General features: G+C 38.9%; 1 long non-coding RNA gene across 1 annotated transcript; it reads left to right on the forward strand.

Annotated features, from left to right (window-relative positions):
- The first annotated feature begins 211 nt into the window (after positions 1-211).
- On the forward strand, positions 212-19,722 carry LOC134761353 (uncharacterized). Its single transcript, XR_010139876.1, has 3 exons — positions 212-324; positions 18,452-18,548; positions 19,613-19,722. It is a non-coding gene; the product is annotated as an uncharacterized LOC134761353 (long non-coding RNA).
- The last annotated feature ends 1,182 nt before the right edge of the window (positions 19,723-20,904 follow it).

A 20,904-nucleotide genomic window follows, 5' to 3' on the forward strand; every position in this document is an offset into this window, starting at 1 on the left:
GCTACCTTTAGGGACAATAGAACAATTTGCTGAGACCTGGAAGCACCCCCACCAGAGAATCCCTGATCTCCCCAAATTTGGTCAAGATCTAAAGTTTATTTTGCTCTGCAACCTTTTTTTTTTTTTTTTTTTTTTTTGCGGGGGAGGGTGGGGAGTTTTACTTTCTTCCAACACAAGGCAGGCAAGTTTTTTCCTGCTTCCATGACAATGGAAGGCAGGTAACTCCTTTATGGAGTTTAAGCTTGCTTCCAAACAGGGAAGATGAGCCTTTTGCCTGCTTCTAGGATGGTAGAAAGCAATCTTCAGCCTGAGACCCATCCCTTGGTAAGTAACTGAATTGGGGTTTGTCTTGGCTAAAGTTAAGATTAACTATCCACTAGTCTTAATTTCCTCTTACCACTAGAGTGCTCAGTAATCATATAAGTTGTATGATCATGTGTTTTGATTAACTGATTTTTTTTTTTTCTTTTAAACTTTTTAAGTTCTTGTTGCAGGAAGTCAGGGACCCCGAACAGAGGGACTGGCTGGAGCCACGGCAGAGGAACATAAATTGTGAAGATTTCGTGGACATTTATCAGTTCCCAACTAATACTTTTATAATTTCTTATGCCTGTCTTTAATCTCTTAATCCTGTTATCTTCGTAAGCTGAGGATGTATATCACCTCAGGACCACTCTGATAATTGTGTTAACTGTACAAATTGATTGTAAAACGTGTGTTTGAACAATATGAAATCAGGCATCTTGAAAAAGAACAGAATAACAGCAATTTTTAGGGAACAAGGGAAGACAACCATAAGGTCTGCCTGCGGGGTTGGACAAAAAGAGCCATATTTTTCTTCTTGCAGAGAGCCTATAAACAGACATGCAAGTAAGAGAGATATCGCTAAATTCTTTTCCTAGCAAGGGATATTAATATTAATACCCTGGGAAAGGAATGCATTCCTGGGGGGAGGTCTATAAACGGCCTCTCTGGGAATGTCTGTCTTATGCAGTTGAGATAAGGACTGAGATACGCCCTGGTCTCCTGCAGTACCCTCAGGCTTACTAGGGTGGGGAAAAACTCTGCCCTGGTAAATTTGTGGTCAGACCGGTTCTCTGCTCTCGAACCCTGTTTTCTGTTAAGATGTTTATCAAGACAATACGTACACCACTGAACATAGACCCTTATCAGTGTCTCTGCTTTTTGCCTTTGTCCTGTTCTCTCAGAAGCATGTGATCTTTGTTAGACCCTTATTAGTATTTCTGCTTTTTGCCCTTTGAAGCATGTGATCTTTGTACCTACTCCCTGTTCTTATACCCCCTCCCCTTTTGAAACCCTTAATAAAAACTTGCTGGTCTGAGACTCAGGCGGGCATCACGGTCCTACCGATATGTGATGTCACCCCCGGCGGCCCAGCTGTAAAATTCCTCTCTTTGTACCCTTTCTCTTCATTTCTCAGCTGGCTGACACTTATGGAAAATAGAAAGAACCTACATTGAAATATTGGGGGCGGGTTCCCCCGATAAGTTCTGGGATACATTTGCAGAACATGTAGGTTTGTTACGTAGGTATACATGTGCCATGGTGGTTTACTGCACCTATCAACCCATCATCTAGGTTTTAAGCTCCACATGCATTAGGTATTTGTCTTAATGCTCTCATTCCCCTTGCTCCCCACAGTCCGACAGGCCCCAGTATGTGATATTACCATCCCTGTGTCCATGTGTTCCCATTGGCTTAACTGATTTTTAATGTTGCTGTTTGTTTTTGTTGTTGCTTCCGTCTTTTTCTCATTGGGTTTGATCAACTATATTTGACTTGATCAAAGCCAAAGGAAGTTCCAAATTATGGAGAAGGCCTCTGAAGTGGCTAAATTCCCCCAACATGCACACAAAGAGGGTGGTGGGGTGGGGGAGAGAAATGGCAAACAGCCAGCAAAACGCAAAAAAAAAAAAAAAATAGGAAACGTTTTTGGTCTTAACTACTAAGGGGATTTACTTACATAACAAGGCCACCTTTTTGCTAGCCAGGCCAAACTGAAAGAGCAATGGCTATACTCCTGAAATAGCAGCAATTTGTCCTGGCTGAAATATGGTAATGATATTTAAAAAGTTTTTTTTAAATGTACTCAATGGTTAAAAGTCAGCTTAATTAAAAGCTAACCTCCAAGATGTATATATATATAAATGTATACGCATGTGTTTGTATTTAAAATGTCTTCATGTTTTTTTTTTTTTTTTTTTTTCTTTCTTTCTTTCTTTTATTATTATTATTATTATTATCATTATTATACTTTAGGTTTTATGGTACATGTGCGCAATGTGCAGGTAAGTTACATATGTATACATGTGCCATGCTGGTGCGCTGCACCCACCAACTTGTCATCTAGCATTAGGTATATCTCCCAACGCTATCCCTCCCCCCCTCCCCCTACCCCACAACAGTCCCCGAAGTGTGATGTTCCCCTTCCTGTGTCCATGTGTTCTCATTGTTCAATTCCCATCTATGAGTGAGAATATGCGGTGTTTGGTTTTTTGTTCTTGCGATAGTTTACTGAGAATGATGATTTCCAGTTTCATCCATGTCCCTACAAAGGACGTGAACTCATCCTTTTTTATGGCTGCATAGTATTCCATGGTGTATATGTGCCACATTTTCTTAATCCAGTCTATCATTGTTGGACATTTGGGTTGGTTCCAAGTCTTTGCTATTGTGAATAATGCGGCAATAAACATACGTGTGCATGTGTCTTTATAGCAGCATGATTTATAGTCCTTTGGGTATATACCCAGTAATGGGATGGCTGGGTCGAATGGAATTTCTAGTTCTAGATCCCTGAGGAATCGCCACACTGACTTCCACAAGGGTTGAACTAGTTTACAGTCCCACCAACAGTGTAAAAGTGTTCCTATTTCTCCACATCCTCTCCAGCACCTGTTGTTTCCTGACTTTTTAATGATTGCCATTCTAACTGGTGTGAGATGGTATCTCATTGTGGTTTTGATTTGCATTTCTCTGATGGCCAGTGATGGTGAGCATTTTTTCATTTGTTTTTTGGCTGCATAAATGTCTTCTTTTGAGAAGTGTCTGTTCATGTCCTTCGCCCACTTTTTGATGGGGTTGTTTGTTTTTTTTCTTGTAAATTTGTTGGAGTTCATTGTAGATTCTGGATATTAGCCCTTTGTCAGATGAGTTGGTTGCGAAAATGTTCTCCCATTTTGTAGGTTGCCTGTTCACTCTGATGGTAGTTTCCTTTGCTGTGCAGAAGCTCTTTAGTTTAATTAGATCCCATTTGTCAATTTTGGCTTTTGTTGCCATTGCTTTTGGTGTTTTAGACATGAAGTCCTTGCCCATGCCTATGTCCTGAATGGTAATGCCTAGGTTTTCTTCTAGGGTTTTTATGGTTTTAGGTCTAACATTTAAGTCTTTCATCCATCTTGAATTGATTTTTGTATAAGGTGTAAGGAAGGGATCCAGTTTCAGCTTTCTCCATATGGCTAGCCAGTTTTCCCAGCACCATTTATTAAATAGGGAATCCTTTCCCCATTTCTTGTTTTTCTCAGGTTTGTCAAAGATCAGATAGTTGTAGATATGTGGCATTATTTCTGATGGCTCTGTTCTGTTCCATTGATCTATATCTCTGTTTTGGTACCAGTACCATGCTGTTTTGGTTACTGTAGCCTTGTAGTATAGTTTGAAGTCAGGTAGTGTGATGCCTCCAGCTTTGTTCTTTTGGCTTAGGATTGACTTGGCGATGCGGGCTCTTTTTTGGTTCCATATGAACTTTAAAGTAGTTTTTTCCAATTCTGTGAAGAAAGTCATTGGTAGCTTGATGGGGATGGCATTGAATCTGTAAATTACCTTGGGAAGGATGGCCATTTTCATGATATTGATTCTTCCTACCCATGAGCATGGAATGTTCTTCCATTTGTTTGTATCCTCTTTTATTTCCTTGAGCAGTGGTTTGTAGTTCTCCTTGAAGAGGTCTTTCACATCCCTTGTAAGTTGGATTCCTAGGTATTTTATTCTCTTTGAAGCAATTATGAATGGGAGTTCACTCATGATTTGGCTCTCTGTTTCTCTGTTATTGATGTATAAGAATGCTTGTGATTTTTGCACATTGATTTTGTATCCTGAGACTTTGCTGAAGTTGCTTATCAGCTTAAGGAGATTTTGGGCTGAGACAATGGGGTTTTCTAGATATACTATCATGTCATCTGCAAACAAGGACAATTTGACTTCCTCTTTTCCTAATTGAATACCCTTTATTTCCTTCTCCTGCCTAATTGCCCTGGCCAGAACTTCCAACACTATGTTGAATAGAAGTGGTGAGAGAGGGCATCCCTGTCTTGTGCCAGTTTTCAAAGGGAATGCTTCCAGTTTTTGCCCATTCAGTATGATATTGGCTGTGGGTTTGTCATAAATAGCTCTTATTATTTTGAGATACGTCCCATCAATTCCTAATTTATTGAGAGTTTTTAGCATGAAGTGTTGTTGAATTTTGTCAAAGGCCTTTTCTGCATCTATTGAGATAATCATGTGGTTTTTGTCTTTGGTTCTGTTTATATGCTGGATTACATTTATTGATTTGCGTATATTGAACCAGCCTTGCATCCCAGGGATGAAGCCCACTTGATCATGGTGGATAAGCTTTTTGATGTGCTGCTGGATTCTGTTTGCCAGTATCTTATTGAGGATTTTTGCATCAATGTTCATCAAGGATATTGGTCTAAAATTCTCTTTTTTTGTTGTGTCTCTGCCAGGCTTTGGTATCAGGATGATGCTGGCCTCATAAAAGGAGTTAGGGAGGATTCCCTCTTTTTCTATTGATTGGAATAGTTTCAGAAGGAATGGTACCAGCTCCTCCTTGTACCTCTGGTAGAATTCGGCTGTGAACCCATCTGGTCCTGGACTTTTTTTGGTTGGTAAGCTATTGATTATTGCCACAATTTCAGCTCCTGTTATTGGTCTATTCAGAGATTCAACTTCTTCCTGGTTTAGTCTTGGGAGGGTGTATGTGTTGAGGAATTTATCCATTTCTTCTAGATTTTCTAGTTTATTTGCATAGAGGTGTTTGTAATATTCTCTGATGGTAGTTTGTATTTCTGTGGGATCGGTGGTGATATCCCCTTTATCATTTTTTATTGCATCTATTTGATTCTTCTCTCTTTTTTTCTTTATTAATCTTGCTAGCGGTCTATCAATTTTGTTGATCCTTTCAAAAAACCAGCTCCTGGATTCATTGATTTTTTGAAGGGTTTTTTGTGTCTCTATTTCCTTCAGTTCTGCTCTGATTTTAGTTATTTCTTGCCTTCTGCTAGCTTTTGAATGTGTTTGCTCTTGCTTTTCTAGTTCTTTTAATTGTGATGTTAGGGTGTCAATTTTGGATCTTTCCTGCTTTCTCTTGTGGGCATTTAGTGCTATAAATTTCCCTCTACACACTGCTTTGAATGCATCCCAGAGATTCTGGTATGTTGTGTCTTGGTTCTCGTTGGTTTCAAAGAACATCTTTATTTCTGCCTTCATTTCGTTATGTACCCAGTAGTCATTCAGGAGCAGGTTGTTCAGTTTCCACGTAGTTGAGCGGTTTTGAGTGAGATTCTTAATCCTGAGTTCTAGCTTGATTGCACTGTGATCTGAGAGACAGTTTGTTACAATTTCTGTTCTTTTACATTTATTGAGGAGAGCTTTACTTCCAAGTATATGGTCAATTTTGGAATAGGTGTGGTGTGGTGCTGAAAAAAATGTATATTCTGTTGATTTGGGGTGGAGAGTTCTGTAGATGTCTATTAGGTCTGCTTGGTGCAGAGCTGAGTTCAATTCCTGGGTATCCTTGTTGACTTTCTGTCTCATTGATCTGTCTAATGTTGACAGTGGGGTGTTAAAGTCTCCCATTATTAATGTGTGGGAGTCTAAGTCTCTTTGTAGGTCACTCAGGACTTGCTTTATGAATCTGGGTGCTCCTGTATTGGGTGCATATATATTTAGGATAGTTAGCTCTTCTTGTTGAATTAATCCCTTTACCATTATGTAATGGCCTTCTTTGTCTCTTTTGATCTTTGTTGGTTTAAAGTCTGTTTTATCAGAGACTAGGATTGCAACCCCTGCCTTTTTTTGTTTTCCATTTGCTTGGTAGATCTTCCTCCATCCTTTTATTTTGAGCCTATGTGTGTCTCTGCACGTGAGATGGGTTTCCTGAATACAGCACACTGATGGGTCTTGAGTCTTTATCCAATTTGCCAGTCTGTGTCTTTTAATTGGAGCATTTAGTCCATTTACATTTAAAGTTAATATTGTTATGTGTGAATCTGATCCTGTCATTATGATGTTAGCTGGATATTTTTCTCGTTAGTTGATGCAGTCTCTTCCTAGTCTCGATGGTCTTTACATTTCGGTATGATTTTGCAGTGGCTGGTACCGGTTGTGCCTTTCCATGTTTAGCGCTTCCTTCAGGAGCTCTTTTAGGGCAGGCCTGGTGGTGACAAAATCTCTCAGCATTTGCTTGTCTGTAAAGTATTTTATTTCTCCTTCACTTATGAAGCTTAGTTTGGCAGGATATGAAATTCTGGGTTGAAAATTCTTTTCTTTAAGAATGTTGAATATTGGCCCCCACTCTCTTCTGGCTTGTAGGGTTTCTGCCGAGAGATCCGCTGTTAGTCTGATGGGCTTCCCTTTGATGGTAACCCGACCTTTCTCTCTGGCTGCCCTTAACATTTTTTCCTTCATTTCAACTTTGGTGAATCTGACAATTATGTGTCTTGGAGTTGCTCTTCTCGAGGAGTATCTTTGTGGCGTTCTCTGTATTTCCTGAATCTGAATGTTGGCCTGCCTTGCTAGATTGGGGAAGTTCTCCTGGATAATATCCTGTAGAGTGTTTTCCAACTTGTTTCCATTCTCCCCGTCACTTTCAGGTACACCAATCAGACGTAGATTTGGTCTTTTCACATAGTCCCACATTTCCTGGAGGCTTTGCTCGTTTCTTTTTATTCTTTTTTCTCTAAACTTCCCTTCTCGCTTCATTTCATTCATTTCATCTTCCAGGGCTGATACCCTTTCTTCCATTTGATCGCATCGGCTCCTGAGGCTTCTGCATTCTTCACGTAGTTCTCGAGCCTTGGTTTTCAGCTCCATCAGCTCCTTTAAGCACTTCTCTGTATTGGTTATTCTAGTTATACATTCTTCTAAATTTTTTTCAAAGTTTTCAACTTCTTTGCCTTTGGTTTGAATATCCTCCCGTAGCTCGGAGTAATTTGATCGTCTGAAGCCTTCTTCTCTCAGCTCGTCAAAGTCATTCTCCGTCCAGCTTTGTTCCGTTGCTGGTGAGGAACTGCGTTCCTTTGGAGGAGGAGAGGTACTCTGGTTTTTAGAGTTTCCAGTTTTTCTGCTCTGTTTTTTCCCCATCTTTGTGGTTTTATCTACTTTTGGTCTTTGATGATGGTGATGTACAGATGGGTTTTTGGTGTGGATGTCCTTTCTGTTAGTTTTCCTTCTAACAGACAGAACCCTCAGCTGCAGGTCTGTTGGAGTACCTGGCCGGCCGTGTGAGGTGTCAGTCTGCGCCTGCTGGGGGATGCCTCCCAGTTAGGCTACTCGTGGGTCAGGGGTCAGGAACCCACTTGAGGAGGCAGTCAGCCGGTTCTCAGATCTCCAGCTGCGTGCTGGGAGAACCACTGCTCTCCTCACAGCTGTCAGACAGGGACATTTAAGTCTGCAGAGGTTACTGCTGTCTTTTTGTTTGTCTGTGCCCTGCCCCCAGAGGTGGAGCCTACAGAGGCAGGCAGGCCTCCTTGAGCTGTGGTGGGCTCCACCCAGTTCAAGCTTCCAGGCTGCTTTGTTTACCTAAGCGAGCCTGGGCAATGGCGGGTGCCCCTCCCCCAGCCTCGCTGCCGACTTGCTGCTTGATCTCAGACTGCTGTGCTAGCAATCAGCGAGACTCCGTGGGCGTAGGACCCTCTGAGCCAGGTGCGGGCTATACTCTCCTGGGGCACCGGTTCCTAAGCCCGTCGGAAAAGCACAGTATTCGGGTGGGAGTGGCCCGATTTTCCAGGTGCCGTCTGTCACCCCTGGGAGGGGAACTCCCTGACCCCTTGCGCTTCCCGAGTGAGGCAATGCCTCGCCCCTGCTTCGGCTGGCGCACAGTGCGCTCACCCACTGACCTGCGCCCACTGTCTGGCACTCCCTAGTGAGATGAACACGGTACCTCAGATGGAAATGCAGAAATCACCCGTCTTCTGCGTCGCTCGCACTGGGAGCTGTAGACCAGAGCTGTTCCTATTCGGCCATCTTGGCTCCTCCCCATGTCTTCATGTTTTTATTTTTCTCCTAGGACCTGTCTTTTTTTGAGCAAAAGTTTTTCTTCTTCTCAGTTGACTGAATTCTGTTTTCTTCATTTACTTCTGCTATCTCTCCTTTCTCTTGCACCATCTGCTGCATGGGGCACCTAAAATAGTTTATAATAGCCTGCCTTCCTTACATAAAATGGAGAAGGCACCAGACTCCCTTTGGAGAAAAAACCTGTTTTTCTTATGGAACCCCAAAAATGTAAACAGACAAGTTCGTCTCGGATCTTAAACTGCCTACTTTTGTATTGCGTTACCTGTTTTGTTTTTTGACTAAAATAGTTACTGCAGTAAAGGTTACTCTTGGGTTTTTAAGGAAGAGTATGGTTTAGACACTTAGAAATGTCTTTGTTTAAAAACAATTTTTTAAGTGTACTGTAACAGCATTACATAGTCTAACCTCATAATAACTCTCCCTTTTTGAAGACTCAGGATTCAGTGTGGACTCTCACCAGAGCTCAGAGATCCAGTCAAAAGATAGGTAGTCCCTATCTAAATAAAATTGGTCTACTTATACAATCCTATGATAGATTTCTATAATTTTATGTTTGATTTGACATCCATCTTTAATCTCCCTGTAGCACCACCAGACTTTTTTCTCTCTGTATCTGATAATGTAAATCTATTTGATTTTCACCTGAGTTGTTTCCTCTAATATGTAAATTTAAGGCTATTTAGCTGATGACTGCCTAGGGTTGTAAAACAGGTAATCAAGAACTGAAAGTCTAAGATAGGAAAAAAAAGGTTTTCATAAATCTACAAGATGTGCTTCCATCAGCATGTCTAATACATGTATATATTTATGTGTTTTGTATACAATGTTTCACTACTGAAAATATATGAAAGAGCTCTAATTAATTGGCTTAGTAAAAGCACTTGAATCAAATACTTCATCAGGAAAAAAAGGCTACTCTAATTCTTGCTCAAGTTTATGCAACTTAAGTAAAATCTTTAATAAGCTAGCTTTAAAATTATTGGTAAAGTAATATTAGAAATGTCTTAAGAATTCCCAGCATACATTTTTGTTTACATTTATTAATCAAACAATTTCACACTTAACCCTGCCAAATACTTTAAGATGTCAAAATTTGGCATAGAGGATACAAAACTATAGACCCAGCCCAAGACAGAATGATCTCTGCTTGTGTAATCTTCAATAAATAAGACATTGATATTGGCTTAATAAAAATAGCTACATTTTAAATTTAGTAAGATTACTGTAACTTTTAATCTCATGGCTCTAGGTGGTTTAGTCCAGAAACAGTAAGGTTTGTTTTGGGAAAGAATTGTTATCAAATTTGCTTCAAAGCTAAACTATAAACTAAGTTTCTCCCCAAGTTAGTTCAGCCTACACCCAGGAATGAACAAGGACAGCTTGGAGGTTAAAAGATGGAGTCAGTTAGGTCAAATATTTTTCACAGTCTCAGTTATAATTTAGCAATGGCTGTCTCATACTTTAAATAATGACAGTCACAATGGATTTTGTAAATAATCTAGGTAAACAATTAAAATAATTGGGTAAATATAATAGGATAAATATTTGTAGACAAACTTGTCATAATTTAGACTGTAAAGTTATATTAAATTAAATAATAACTATTTAATCATTTGGGTATTTTCCAATAAAGATACATGTGAAGGAAAACATTCTTTCCAAAAGAAAAAAAGTGTGTCCTTTTATAAAAAGCAAGCAATTTTTATCTATTCAAAACTTATTTAAAGGTCACGTATAAAACAAGGTAAAAAGAACCAGGAAATAAAAGAGATGTAAAAAAAAGTTATAAAAATAAAGAGGTTTTTTGGTGATAATAAAGCTTAAAGAGAAATAATTTCATATAAGAAAGACTCTTGTGTGGTAAATTTAGTCCTAGAATAAAATGACTGGTTGTTTAAGAAGGAGGGATAGATGTTCAGGACAAACCAGAAAGTCCAAGCATGTCATGAACAGTCTATAAAAGTCACAATGAAAGGATTTATTAACAAAAACCAAAAACTTTTATATGATCAAATTGTCTACGATTAAAGGGAAATTATAATTGTCTTTCTGGAGATTTGGTTTAATGTAAAAAAAACACATACTAAAGAATTAGAAAAATGAAATTTTCTTAAGGGGCTTGATTTACTCTTAATAGATTGTAAGAGATTTTAATTTTTAATATTTTTTTAACCCAAAGTTCAACTTTTATTACATCTTGTTGGTTTTGGTTTTCTCTCCCCTTTTAAAAGGTGTGAAATACTAACACTCCCCTTCAACTCATTTTTAGTTCATATGAGTTTTTTTCTTTTTCCTCCTTGGGTTCTGTTATTTGTGGCCTGATGCTAACAATGCTTACTTAAAGGTCTAAAGGAAATGTTTTCTTCCAACATAATATTCTGTGCACTCCAGAAATTCTTTTATTTTGCCTTTTGGTAACTGGCCTAACAGATTTTACATTTATCGAAATAATTCCTATGCCATTATTAAGTTTGGTTTGCTTAGGAAAAACTGAGATGTAAATTTTTAAAATTAAGGTTATTACATTGTTCTATCTTACTGTACATACTTTTAAAGTCCTTGTGACATTGAGTTGGAGGGCTTTGACTTTTGGGTTTAAAAAGAACAATAAATCCTGTTAAATCTTAAATGCTGAAAACAAATGCTCATCTTCAGGCCCAGTAGGAGATGCCAATCAAAATAAACTGCATTTCTGAGTTACAGGTTCAGAAATTAAAGCTATTTAACTCTTCGAGGCCCAGGGACTATTGCAGAAGAGGTAGGTGTGTGAAATTGTATGGGCTGATTTTGAGAGATAAAATAAGTTGTGTCTCTATAAATTAATCACTAATGTCAAAGACACACTGATACAAAACCAGCATATGGACCCTGTGTCAGATTAACAAACAAGGTTTTCTTGAGGCATTAACCAACTCCTTATTAAAGGTTATAAAGGCTTATGGAAGTCATATCTTACGATCAAGATAAAAATTTCATGTTGTTCATAAAATTTTGAAAACAAATTTAATTGGCTTCTTGCTGTTTTTATTAGGGCTTATTGTTTAGAAAATTAAGTCTCCTCTCTCAGAGAATGGTTTTTGCCTTTTTTTGAAATTGAGTTGTCACTTTGGTTAAACGAATGACATTCTACAATGACCTGTGATCCTTTTTATAACCTTTAATATTTTTTAACCTTTAATATTTGATATTTGACAAACTTTCCAAAGTCAAATTATAAAGTATGTATTTTTCTGACTTAATTAATCCTTTAAGATATTAATAGGTTCCCTAAACTCCAAAAATGACATATTTGATTTGGTATAAAAATTATACAAGAAGAAAGAGGAGGAGCCACGATGGCCGAATAGGAACAGCTCCAGTCTATAGCTCCCAGCATGAGTGAGGCAGAAGACGGGTGATTTCTGCATTTCCATCTGAGGTACTGGGTTCATCTCACTAGGGAGTGCCAGACAGTGGGCGCAGGTCAGTGGATGCGTGCACCATGCGTGAGCCAAAGAAGGGCGAGGCATTGCCTCACTCAGGAAGCACAAGGGGTCAGGGAGTTCCCTTTCCTAGTCAAAGAAAGGGGTGACAGACAGCACCTGGAAAATCGGGTCACTCCCACCCAAATACTGCGCTTTTCCAACAGGCTTAAAAAATGGCATACCAGGAGATTAATATCCCGCACCTGGCTCAGAGGGTCCAACGCCCAAGGAGTCTCACTGATTGCTAGCACAGCAGTCTGAGATCAAACTGCAAGGCGGCAGCAAGGCTGGGGGAGGGGCACCCGCCATTGTCCAGGCTTGCTTAGGTAAATAAAGCAGCCAGGAAGCTCGAACTGGGTGGAGCCCACAACAGCTCAAGGAGGCCTGCCTGCCTCTGTAGGCTCCACCTCTGGGGGCAGGGCACAGACAAACAAAAAGACAGCAGTAACCTCTGCAGACTTAAATGTCCCTGTCTGACAGCTTTGAAGACAGCAGTGGTTCTCCCAACACGCAGCTGGAGATCTGAGAATGGGCAGACTGCCTCCTCAAGTGGGTCCCTGACCCCTGAGCAGCCTAACTGGGAGGCACCCCCCAGCAGGGGCAGACTGACACCTCACACGGCCAGCTGGGTACTCCAACAGACCTGCAGCTGAGGGTCCTGTCTGTTAGACGGAAAACTAACAAACAGAAAGGACAACCACACCAAAAACCCATCTGTACATCACCATCAACAAAGACCAAAAGTAGATGAAACCACAAAGATGGGGAAAAAACAGAGCAGAAAAACTGGAAACTCTAAAAAGCAGAGCACCTCTCCTCCTCCAAAGTAATGCAGTTCCTCACCAGCAACGGAACAAAGCTGGATGGAGAATGACTTTGATGAGCTGAGAGAAGAAGGCTTCAGACGATCAAATTACTCTGAGCTACGGGAGGATATTCAAACCAAAGGCAAAGAAGTTGAAAACTTTGAAAAAAATTTAGAAGAATGTATAACTAGGATAACCAATACAGAGAAGTGCTTAAAGGAGTTGATGGAGCTGAAAACCAAGGCTCGAGAACTACGTGAAGAATGCAGAAGCCTCAGGAGCCGATGCGATCAACTGGAAGAAAGGGTATCAGCAATGGAAGATGAAATGAATGAAATAAAGCGAGAAGGGAAATTTAGAGAAAAAAGAATAAAAAGAAACGAGCAAAGCCTCCAAGAAATGTGGGACTATGTGAAAAGACCAAATCTACATCTGATTGGTGTACCTGAAAGTGACGGGGAGAATGGAACCAAATTGGAAAACACTCTGCAGGATATTATCCAGGAGAACTTCCCCAATCTAGCAAGGCAGGCCAACATTCAGATTCAGGAAATACAGAGAACGCCACAAAGATATTCCTCGAGAAGAGCAACTCCAAGACACATAACTGTCAGATTCACCAAAGATGAAATGAAGGAAAAAATGTTAAGGGCAGCCAGAGAGAAAGGTCGGGTTACCCTCAAAGGGAAGCCCATCATACTAACAGTGGATCTCTTGGCAGAAACTCTACAAGCCAGAAGAGAGTGGGGGCCAATACTCAACATTCTTAAAGAAAAGAATTTTCAACCCAGAATTTCATATCCAGCCAAACTAAGCTTCATAAGTGAAGGAGAAATAAAATACTTTACAGACAAGCAAATGCTGAGAGATTTTGTCACCACCAGGCCTGCCCTAAAAGTGCTCCTGAAGGAAGCACTAAACATGGAAAGGCACAACCGGTACCAGCCGCTGCAAAATCATGCCAAAATGTAAAGACCATCGAGACTAGGAAGAGACTGCATCAACTAACGAGCAAAATAGCCAGCTAACATCATAATGACAGGATCAAATTCACACAAAACAATATTAACTTTAAATGTAAATGGACTAAATGCTCCAATTAAAAGACACAGACTGGCAAATTGGATAAAGAGTCAAGACCCATCAGTGTGCTGTATTCGGGAAACCCATCTCATGTGCAGAGACACACATAGGCTCAAAATAAAAGGATGGAGGAAGATCTACCAAGAAAATGGAAAACAAAAAAAGGCAAGGGTTGCAATCCTAGTCTCTGATAAAACAGACTTTAAACCAACAAAGATCAAAAGAGACAAAGAAGGCCATTACGTAATGGTAAAGGGATCAATTCAACAAGAAGAGCTAACCATCCTAAATATATATGCACCCAATACAGGAGCACCCAGATTCATAAAGCAAGTCCTGAGTGACCTACAAAGAGACGTAGACTCCCACACACTAATAATGGGAGACTTTAACACCCCACTGTCAACATTAGACAGATCAACAAGAAAAAAAGTCAACAAGGATACCCAGGAATTCAACTCAGCTCTGCATCAAGCAGACCTAACAGACATCTACAGAACTCTCCACCCCAAATCAACAGAATATACATTTTTTTCTGCACCACACTGCACCTATTCCAAAATTGACCACATAGTTGTAAGTAAAGCTCTCCTCAGCAAATGTAAAAGAACAGAAATTATAACAAACTATCTCTCAGATCACAGTGCAATCAAGCTAGAACTCAGGATTAAGAATCTCACTCAAAACCACTCAACTACATGGAAACTGAACAACCTGCTCCTGAATGACTACTGGGTACATAACGAAATGAAGGCAGAAATAAAGATGTTCTTTGAAACCAACGAGAACCAAGACACAACATACCAGAATCTCTGGGATGCAGTCAAAGCAGTGTGTAGAGGGAAATTTATAGCACTAAATACCCACAAGAGAAAGCAGGAAAGATCCAAAACTGACACCCTACCATCACAATTAAAAGAACTAGAAAAGAAAGAGCAAACACATTGAAAAGCTAGCAGAAGGCAAGAAATAACTAAAATCAGAGCAGAATTGAAGGAAATAGAAACACAAAAAACCCTTCAAAAAATTAATGAATCCAGGAGCTGGTTTTCTGAAAAGATCAACAAAATCGATAGACCGCTAGCAAGACTAATAAAGAAGAAAAGAGAGAAGAATCAAATAGACGCAATAAAAAATGATAAAGGGGATATCACCACCGATCCCACAGAAATACAAACAGCCATCAGAGAATACTACAAACACCTCTGCGCAAATAAACTAGAAAATCTAGAAGAAATGGAAAAATTCCTCAACACATACACTTTCCCAAGACTAAACCAGGAAGAAGTTGAATCTCTGAATAGACCAATAACAGGAGCTGAAATTGTGGCAATAATCAATAGCTTACCAATCAAAAAAAGTCCAGGACCAGATGGATTCACAGCCGAATTCTACCAGAGGTACAAGGAGGAACTGGTAGCATTCCTTCTGAAACTATTCCAATCAATAGAAAAAGAGGGAATCCTCCGTAATTCATTTTATGAGGCCAGCATCAACCTGATACCAAAGCCTGGCAGAGACACAACCAAAAAAGAGAATTTTAGACCAATATCCTTGATGAACATTGATGCAAAAATCCTCAGTAAAATACTGGCAAACTGAATCCAGCAGCACATCAAAAAGCTTATCCAGTATGATCAAGTGGGCTTCATCCCTGGGCTGCAAGGCTGGTTCAATATATGCAAATCAATAAATGTAATCCAGCATATAAACAGAACCAAAGACAAAAACCACATGATTATCTCAATAGATGCAGAAAAGGCCTTTGACAAAATTCAACAACACTTCATGCTAAAAACTCTCAATAAATTAGGTACTGATGGGCTGTATCTGAAAATAGTAAGAGCTGTCTATGAAAAACCCACAGCCAATATCATACTGAATGGGCAAAAACTGGAAACATTCCATTTGAAGACTGGCACAAGACAGGGATGCCCCTCTCTCACCACTCCTATTCAACATAGTGTTGGAAGTTCTGGCCAGGGCAATTAGGCAGGAGAAGGAAATAAAGGGTATTCAATTAGGAAAAGAGGAAGTCAAATTGTCCCTGTTTGCAGATGACATTATTGTATAAATAGAGAACCCTATTGTCTCAGCCCAAAATCTCCTTAAGCTGATAAGCAACTTCAGCAAAGTCTCAGGATACAAAATCAATGTAAAAAATCACAAGCATTCTTATACACCAATAACAGACAAACAGAGAGCCAAATCATGAGTGAACTCCCATTCACAATTGCTTCAAAGAGAATAAAATACCTAGGAATCCAACTTACAAGGGACGTGAAGGACCTCTTCAAGGAGAACTACAAACCACTGCTCAATGAGATAAAAGAGGATACAAACAAATGGAAGAACATTCCATGCTCATGGGTAGGAAGAATCAATATCATGAAAATGGCCATACTGCCCAAGGCAATTTACAGATTCAATGCCATCCCCATCAAGCTACCAATGACTTTCTTCACAGAATTGGAAAAAACTACTTTAAAGTTCATATGGAACCAAAAAAGAGCCCACATCTCCAAGTCAATCCTAAGCCAAAAGAACAAAGCTGGAGGCATCACACTACCTGACTTCAAACTATACTACAAGGCTACAGTAACCAAAGCATCATGGTACTGGTACCAAAACAGAGATATAGATCAATGGAATAGAACAGAGCCCTCAGAAATAACGCCACATATCTACAACTATCTGATCTTTGACAAACCTGACAAAAACAAGAAATGGGGAAAGGATTCCCTATTTAATAAATGGTGCTGGGAAAACTGACTAGCCATATGGAGAAAGCTGAAACTGGATTCCTTCCTTACACCTCATACAAAAATCAATTCAAGATGGATTAAAGACTTAAATGTTAGACCTAAAACCATAAAAACCCTAGAAGAAAACCTAGGCATTACCATTCAGGACATAGGCATGGGCAAGGACTTCATGTCTAAAACACCAAAAGCAATGGCAACAAAAGCCAAAATTGACAAATGGGATCTAATTAAACTAAAGAGCTTCTGCACAGCAAAAGAAACTACCATCAGAGTGAACAGGCAACCTACAGAATGGGAGAAAATTTTCGCAACCTACTCATCTGACAAAGGGCTAATATCCAGAATCTACAATGAACTCCAACAAATTTACAAGAAAAAAACAAACAACCCCATCAAAAAGTGGGCGAAGGACATGAACAGACACTTCTCAAAGGAAGACATTTATGGAGCCAAAAAACACATGAAAAAATGCTCACCATCACTGGCCATCAGAGAAATGCAAATCAAAACCACAATGACATACCATCTCACACCAGTTAGAATGGCAATCATTAAAAAGTCAGGAAACAACAGGTGCTGGAGAGGATGTGGAGAAATAGGAACACTTTTACACTGTTGGTGGGACTGTAAACTAGTTCAACCCTTATGGAAGTCAGTGTGGCGATTCCTCAGGGATCTAGAACTAGAAATTCCATTTGACCCAGCCATCCCATTACTGAGTATATACCCAAAGGACTGTAAATCATGCTACTATAAAGATACATGCACACGTATGTTTATTGTGGCACTATTCACAATAGCAAAGACTTGGAACCAACCCAAATGTCCAACAATGATAGACTGGATTAAGAAAATGTGGCACATATACACCATGGAATACTATGCAGCCATAAAAAATGATGAGTTCATGTCCTTTGTAGGGACATGGATGAAATCGGAAATCATCATTCTCAGTAAACTATCGCAAGAACAAAAAACCAAACACCGCATATTCTCACTCATAGGTGGGTATTGAACAATGAGAACACATGGACACAGGAAGGGGAACATCACACTCTGGGGACTGTTGTGGGGTGGGGGGAGGGGGGAGGGATAGCATTGGGAGATATACCTAATGCTAGATGACAAGTTAGTGGGTGCAGGGCACCAGCATGGCACATGTATACATATGTAACTAACCTGCACGTTGCGCACATGTACCCTAAAACCTAAAGTATAATAATAAATTTAAAAAAAAAAAGAAAATTAAAAAAAATTATACAAGAATTGTCAAATATAAGATGGTGTTCAGTTTTTCTTTGGGCTGTTTTTGTATACGTATGTTATTGGTATGTGTTCCAAAATTATGGGAAATACCTACAATTATGATATGACTTAATGTACATTTTTAGTAATAATTATAATTGTTATGTTAAATTATTGTGTGCCACAGTGGTAATAAATTTCCTTGTCACTTGTGTCTTTGACTGACCTAAAACTTTTTATCATCCACAGACAATTGTTATCTTGTTTTGGACCTCTTTAGAAGGTGGTTTTATAATCAGCTATAAAACTCTAACAGGTGCTGTTGAATGCAAATTTCTGATAACTTTGGAGATTGTGACATCAGAATAGGGGAAAAACCTTAGGACACATGGATAGCTGAAATGTTCATGAATATCAAGCAGAACAGCAATTAACTGCATGGACTCAACTAATAAGAGTCTGAAGTAATTTTTGTAACTTTTTGATTAAAATGTTACTCATTCTTTGTTTTGTTTCTCAGAGTCAAGAAAACATTTTAAAAAGCTATTTACACCTTTTAAAAATTGAGTATACTCCTATGAACAAAATTGGGAGCATATTTGTTTCTCTCTACCTAATTTTTATGGAATTTGGAAAGTGTATTCTTATATTATGACAATACAGTTATTTGCATCAGTGCAGTAAGAATCTGTTTTCATTTATAACAGGATGTAATTGGAGAAAATGGTTATTTTACCAAGGCTTTAATTGGAATGGTGTGCTTTCCTCTTAGGCATCAAACTTGACTTATGGAGCCAATAAAAGTCCCTTGGAAAAACTGGCCTCATACTTTTGTCTACACAGTCCCTGTACTGAGTTCCTGTCCTGTGGTAAGTAAAGAATGTCACTTTCTGACAGGCCCAGCAGCCCCAAATTTATCTAGGAACCTCAAGAGGAGAGAATTTCACCCAACTCTTAGGTATTTGATGGTACAAATTCAAGGCTGGGCTGGGCTTTAACAAAGTCTTACCTGAGATTTGTTCTATGGAACAAAGTTTCATCAAAGCCAATTTAAAAGCCTATGCAAAAAATAATTATTCTTGCTGCACTGTATGTACATAATTAGGCCAAGTATGATAAAGCAAACCAGTTCTACCATGGTTTGTCTTTAGTAAGAATGGGAAACTGGAGAGAGAAAAATTATGTTTCAAAAACTATAGTACACCTGTTGTTAGATTCAGTCTTACCTAATGTGTTTAAATTTTTATTATTTTCTAGTTTGTACAAGATTCTAAATTTTTTACCTACAAATCTTCAAAATAGTGTTTAATTATTTTTTTTCCATTTTTTAAAATTTGGAGTCAATGAAAAATAAGCTGTGCTTTCAGAATGCCCTGTGAACTGAAGCTAGACAACTTCAGAAGAAAATAACAGCAACCTATTTATGTACATCAGCCACTTTCATACATGCCTACTGATGTATGAACTTCAGAGTAATGTGGCCTATATCAGTTTTCCAGGATTGTTCTTTAGTTTGTTGTTTTCCTCCCTTGCTCCTCCTATTTTCTCTTCACAGGACATGAGACTTCACAACCTTTTAAAAATGAGCTTTCCTAATAACTCAGGATCTACCTGTCTAGGAATAAATCATCCTAGCCATGAGAGATCGGACAAAACCTGAAACCAGAGACTCATTTTCTTCTAAAAAACTTTCTCCAAAAGATTTTACAAAAGGTGGTGGAGGTTGGGGTAGTAATGTGAAAGGAGTATATCTTGGGCCCCCAACATCACTAAGCTAAAGGGAAAAGTCAAGCTGGGAGCTGCTTAGGATAAACCTGCCTCCCATTCTATTCAAAGTCACCACTCTGTTCATTGAGATAAATGCATATCTGATTGCCTCCTTTGGAGAGGCTAATCAGAAACTCAAAAGAATTCAACCATTTGTCTCTTACAGACCTATGACCTGGAAGCCTCCTCCTGCTTTGAGTTGTCCTGCCTTTCCACACCAAGCCAATGTTCATCTACATATGTTGATTGATGTCTCATGTCCCCCTAAAATGTATAAAACCAAAATGTGCTCTGACCACCTTGGGTACATGTCATCAGGACTTCCTGAGGCTGTGTCATGGGTGCATGTCCTCAACTTTGGCAAAATAAACTTTTGAAATTAACTGAGACCTGTCTTAGATTTTCAGGGTTAACACCTTCAATGAGTCTATTGGTAGACTGCGTATGACCAAAATGGGGATGGGGGGGAAATTAATGAGCTTGTAGACATGTCACTGGAAACTTTTTGAACTGAAAGGCACAGGAAAAAAGGAATAAGATTTTTTAAAAAGAGAAAGAAGGATTAGGACTTTAACAAATTTGGGGCAGAAATTTGAGTTGAATTCCGTAATTCAACTCATAAAGTGCCTTGTAAATAAAGTACTTGGTATAAAGTATCTTCATTACACATGAAGGGATACATTGCTATTTAAAAGTGGATCCAGATTAGTTGTGATTGTACTTCAAAATTTTAAGGCAACAACTCAAAAATCTTCAAAAGTATAATTGAATAGCAAGAGAGGAGAGAGATTGAAATAATAAAATATTCATTTAAAAGTAGAAAAGGCAGAAGGGGAAGAAAAGAAAAAAGAAGAGCAACAAATAGAAAATAGTTACAAATATAATAAATATGTCTTAGTCCTTTTGAGTTGCTATAACAATAACACAGACTGGTTAATTTATAAAGAGCTGTAATTTATTGACTCACAGTTCTTGAGGCTGGGAAGCCCAAGACTGACGGGCCAGCATCTTCTGAAGGCCTTCTTGCTGCATCATCCCATGGCAGGAGGGCAGAGGGCAAAAGGGGACTGAATTCATCCTTTATATAAGAGACTTACTCCTGCTATAACAAATCTACTCTTGTAATAACAGCATTAATTCACTCATAAGAGAGGTGCTCACAGGATCCAAACATCTCCCATTAGGCTTCACCTCCCAACAGGCCCTACCTCGCAACACCAATAGATTGGGGATCAAGTTTTCAACATATTAACTTTAAGGGACACATTAAAATAATAGAAAGGTATTAATTCAACTGTATCAATAATTACTTCATATGTGAGTCACTTAAATCAATTAAAAAACAGATTGTCAGAATTGGGGGGAAACCAACAAGACCCAAACATATTATCTATAAGAACCTACTTTAAATGTTAACAATTGAATAAGTTAAAAGATATACCATGTTAGTACTATTTG

Source organism: Pongo abelii, chromosome 3 (assembly GCF_028885655.2).
Source record: "Pongo abelii isolate AG06213 chromosome 3, NHGRI_mPonAbe1-v2.0_pri, whole genome shotgun sequence".
Classification (NCBI taxonomy): domain Eukaryota; kingdom Metazoa; phylum Chordata; class Mammalia; order Primates; family Hominidae; genus Pongo; species Pongo abelii.